Below are 5656 nucleotides of genomic sequence, written 5' to 3'. Positions count from 1 at the left end.
AGTTGTAACTAGTGAGGAAGAAATGTTTAGTGTAAACACATAAACACCATAATCATTTAAGGTAACTTCTTTAGAGAGGATAGCGAGGATCATAAATTATATATATGATAGGAAACCGCACGAAAGGTGTGATCTCTTGATGAGAATGACGTTCTCGCACCTATGGCGAGTCGATCTATCATTCACTTATGAGTTTAAGTGCGGATGAAAAGAAATATGAATCATTGGCTACAAAGAATAGTTTACACCGGGTGAGGAAATATCTGAGAAATGCTTTCTTGTGCCAAAAAGATATTAGATCATAGAATTGACGTTTTACGAGGTTGCTGTGGTTTAGCAGTGAGATATCAGAAGTAAAATCTTCTCAATGGTCAACCTTACAAGGGAAAAGTTACTGAGAACATAGAGTTTTGAATGATGAACTCAATGTAAGTTTCGAAGGGCAAGAGGAATTGTGATTACTACGTGGTGTAGAATAATACAAAAAAATTTATATAAACAAGTAATGAAAATTTTATAGAAGTTCGAGTCGTTTAAGGTGACAATGTAGAAAGGAACGAAGTTCTTAGTAAAACTAGAGTTATGTACAACATGTACTATTTTACGTAAAATATCTTTTGAATGAAAGAATTGATTTGAAAAAGTGAGAGTATAATTTTATATGTAATAGTCAAAATAAATAAAGGTAAATTTTATTTACTTTATTATATAAATATATACAATTTATAAAATTTGCACGAATGGCAGTAAATAAATTTATTTTATAAAATTTCGAGAGGATCGCACAGTAAAATAGTGTGTGTAAAATTTTGGTAGACAAAATTTTCATATTTTCGAGGTTACGAGTTGGAGAAAGACTAAGAAAAATCGAGTGAAGGACCTTGAAAATTCCGGGTGATATTTGAGCAAAAATGTTACGAGGGAATGATAACTATTGAATTTTAGTGTGGTTGATGAATAATATAAGTTCTTGGAATTCAAAATATTCATGTGTGAAGCTATTGCTGTCAAGTGAGATATGAATGGTAGAGTTTGAGAACGTAAAGTTAATCCCTGTTGACTTTGAAATGCCAACTGGTCATGACTATCATTGGAGTCGAAAGACTGGCAGTACGTCCCCTTATTATATCTATGCATGGATTGCTTGATTCTGACGGTCACAAAGATTTCATAATAATTTGAGCATGAATAATCTGATGTTCACATAGACAAATGTGAAGACACGCGAATGCAGTGGCTTTCGACTATGTGATGATCATCAATTTATCAAGTTCTCGCTAAATCTGTGATTATTGTCGGGATGGTATGAATTTCCCCAATGAGTAAGGGCGATGTAAGGACATAGTGTCACTTGCCTCTTGTTATATGATCATTTAATGATACATCTACCATGCTTTTAACACCGAGGCGAAGTCAGAAAAATGGTTAATGGTTCAAAGGTCGTGGCTTATTGTTTAGGTATAACAAATCACACGATGTTTGACCATAAGTAATGTAATGCTAATCATATCAATGCTATCTTTGATCATATGGAGCGTGTGAGGGATCACCAATATGGTGATGGAAATATATGTACACTTCAGCCTTAACTGGCCAGAACTGTGGATATATCCACTAGAGTATAATGGGATTCTTTTGATTACTATAGTAGTTTTCAGATATGATTAGGGTGAGTTTGGCTCAAGCCTCAACTCGCGAGAAAATTGAAAAACTTCCGGTGGTGTATCTAACCCTAGATTTTGAATTGACAGTGATCGATTATTATTTGTGTATGACATCACTACTCGCATGGTGCCAAGTAATGAATGCATGAGCGCGAAAATTTTTCCTTGGTTATGGTAATCAAAAGATACTTGTTGAAAGGTCCTACCCTTCATGAGACTATGCCTGTAAGATATTGACCATCTCGGCACAGAGAACGTGATAGTGAATGTGGTGTTTATAATATCTTCGTTTGAATATTTAAATGAAAATCTTGCAAGTGGTTGTCGCTTATCTTCGACGGGTTTTCTAATGGGTTTATGAAAATCTACACTAGGAGCGTAATTACAAATAACAGGAAGCATGTTTCGAAGAAATTCCGGGGGTGTTACTTCAGGTCACTTAAGAACAGACATCCTTCTTTCCAGCGGGGATGTGATAATTAAGCGTCAAAGATAAAGAGATAGGTTGTTTAAGAAAGAAAGAATGCAAAGCTTTACAACGTTTATGGCATAGGAGAATTTGTTAATCTACTCATGGGTATGAGATAGATAGTTTGGTTGAAACAATCTCTTCGTATATCTTTAAATCAGATGATAATTACCCTTCATGTAATAACATTGAGATTTTTGAATTAATGTATTGGGAATTTTTTTTTTATTCACTTTCTATTCCATATTTCATGATATTGGAATATCTATATGAATTACCGTAATATAATCACGTTGGCCAATCATTATATTTCACTAATTCATACTTCAACTTCAATATCACTCCATAAGGTCAGGACATGTGATCAAACTTAGATAGTTGACGTGGGAATGTTGAGTCATGAGTGACATCCCTTCGTGTGAGTCAAAGAATACTTTGAATCACAATGGCGAAGTCAGGTCATAAGATATGCATGGATATGATAACAATCACATACTAACCAATCCTTTAGAGTCGGGATCAGGCAAGATGATAGGGTTTTGGATTGATATCCTTAAGAAAGGATACAGAATATCAATAGAGGTAAGAAAGTAAGATGAAATAGCAGTATAAAGATCAAAGGAAAAGCGCTTAATACTAAGGCAGGAAAGGTTATAGTCCTAAAGATTGCTAAGGCACCCTAGCTAACACATAAGGCACACATAAAATGCAATTCTGGTTCTCTATAACAACCTGGCTCTGATACCAATCTGTCACACCCCCTAAATGGGACCGGGGGTCATATGTGACTAACCAATATCATAACACAAGTGTAAAGCGAGAACGACTCTAAATGAGATGTTTTTAATAAAAACTAATGTATTTAAAGCAGCGGAAAGTATTAAATCATTACAAATGAATCCTTAAAAATGTAAATGTAAACTTAAGTATTTTAATGCAACAATATGAATGTAAAAATGCAGACTCCAAAAGCAGAAAAGTCCAAATAGCACACAAATCTCTAGCAATCTTCACCTGAGACAAAACATGCTTAAAGTGTCAACCAAAAATGGTTGAGTGAACAACATAGGTTTAATATAGTTTTAGACCACAAGATTTAATTATAAAGTTTAATCTGTTCGTTAGTAGTGCTGAGGTGTATGATATCGAGACTAAACAAAGTTACCCCATGACACCTTGAACTGTCGGTGTCGTTTAAATCATTATTATGTAACCAAAGACCAACGGTCAAATGGTTAGAGACGTCGCTCTCAATAGGCCTACTCACAATAACTAAGTTTGCATTTATACGTAGCAATTAACAATATCATGGCAGAGATTTAGCATGAATCAAAGCATGTCATAGCACAATTTGAACTAATCAAAATAAAGCTTTCGAGTGCTTATGTCTAAGCATAAAATAGTTTGAAAGCAAGCATGTGTCTCACCCCAAAAGTTCAAAGCAAGTATATAAAGATAATTAAAAAGTGGGGCTATGAAGTTCACCTTAGTAGCAAGTAAATAATTCCACGCAAGATGTAAGAACGGTGTATGTGTCCGGAGATCTCAACCTAGAGATATAACCTTTGATTAGTTATTGTCTAACAGACATAAAGTTTGTTTATTAATATAATGAATATATTAACATTGACCGTTATTGTCAACAGACAAAGTGTGTTCATTAATATAGTAACTATATTAACAGTGGTTTTCGAGAAAAGTTCCTATTTCTCAAAAGTTTCTATTTTTGGAAACCTACTATTTATGGAAAGCTTCTACTTATAGTAAGTTTCTAGTTCTAGTAAGTTCGGGTTATAATTCTTACGAAGATGTTGTACAATCTCGCCCAAACTTCTTTGCTATCATGTAAGTCACTCAAATGATCAGTTGTTACCGGGTACCCAGGATTCTTGACCAGAATCTAAGTCATGGCATTCGAAATCCACAAGCGGTTCCCATTAGGCAATAAGGACCACCCTAGGCCACATGTAGCGGTGATGTTTGTAGTCTTTGTACGTTATCTTTAATTATAACCTTCACGTTATAAGTGTATACACATAACAAATTATTAATGTACTTATTAATTATTTATATAGGTGTCAATATACTTAGTGTACTTTAAGTGTTACCATATAGTTAAGTTCATAGGTTATAATAATAGTATTATTCATTAATTAATCAACTATTATTTAATCTTATCATTATATGTTACTTATATAAATATACACCTATGTGATACACACATATATATTCTTTATTATCATACATGTATGTGTTTATAGCTATATGATATATGTATATATTTTATGTATGTGTTTTCAAACTTATCAATATCACCTTATTATTCTATTAGCCATAATTATCTTAATTGTTATCACTTTTGTTGTTTTAAACAAGTCACCCTTATCTTTTCTATCCCATAAATATTAATTGTAATCTTATTATTCACCTCACCATAATAATATCTTAATAATATCTTAATCATAACAAAATCTTTATAATTTTTATAAAATATATAATCTTATCATCTTAATATATCATCAATATCATAAATCATAATCATAATTAAAATCTTCTTCATATAATACTCATTATATAATTGTATTCATATTACTCATAATCATACTTACATCATATCCATTTAATATCATAGTTTATTATATTAACTTCATACTCATTTTCATGTTATTAACGTCAACATTTTTTTTTAATCATAATACTTAATAATTATATCATAATCTTTTGTCAAATCATAATAACAAGTTCATTACTTTTAAGTTCTACGATCACATTAATATATATACTAACACCATAATAATAAGTATAATTTAATAGGTTGGGTTTAGTTTGTTACCTTTGATTAATGAACGAAATAAAGATCGATAAAGGGTGTACTTTGGCTTTCGGTTCAGCGAAAACAAGAACAAAAGAAAACCAGCAGCTAGTCCACCAACCTTGGGCAGTGATCGACCATCATATAGCAGCAGCGGAGCTGCTGGTCGACCAAAACAGGTAACGGCAGAAGCTGTTATAAACAGCAGCAAACGGGAGTCCAAACGCAACCAAAAGTGGCGTTTCGTGGTGGTTTTGGGTGGCGACCGGAACAGCAACCAAGAGCAGTAGCAGGGTAACTAATTGGGGCTGTTTTGGGTGGTCTTTGGCGCGCAGAAAACAGCAGAAAAGCTGTAGGAAAAGTGGCTGTGATGGTGGCGGTTTGCAGCTGTAAAAGGCAGCCTGTTTTGGCGCAAAAAGGTAGCAAAAAGGCTACTGTAAATTGCGGTATTGGGTTGGGTTTTCGCGGACAGAAACAGCTGCAAAACAGCAGGTTTCACTACTAGAAACGAGGTCTTCCCGGACGAAAAGTCCAGACAATAAGTCGTCCCCGAAAGTGATCCCATACGACTTTTCATCCCTGAATGGTCGTCTGGGAAAGTCCGTCCTTGAAAGTATTCCCGGACGAAGATTTTTTTACCAGACGCGTACGTGGGCCCCACTTTGACTTTCAACACTGCATTCGTGGACGGTTTTCCCGAACGACTTTTCC

The sequence above is a fragment of the Rutidosis leptorrhynchoides genome, chromosome 5, assembly GCF_046630445.1.
Source record: "Rutidosis leptorrhynchoides isolate AG116_Rl617_1_P2 chromosome 5, CSIRO_AGI_Rlap_v1, whole genome shotgun sequence".
Lineage (NCBI taxonomy): Eukaryota > Viridiplantae > Streptophyta > Magnoliopsida > Asterales > Asteraceae > Rutidosis > Rutidosis leptorrhynchoides.
This window is presented reverse-complemented; position numbering follows the sequence as displayed.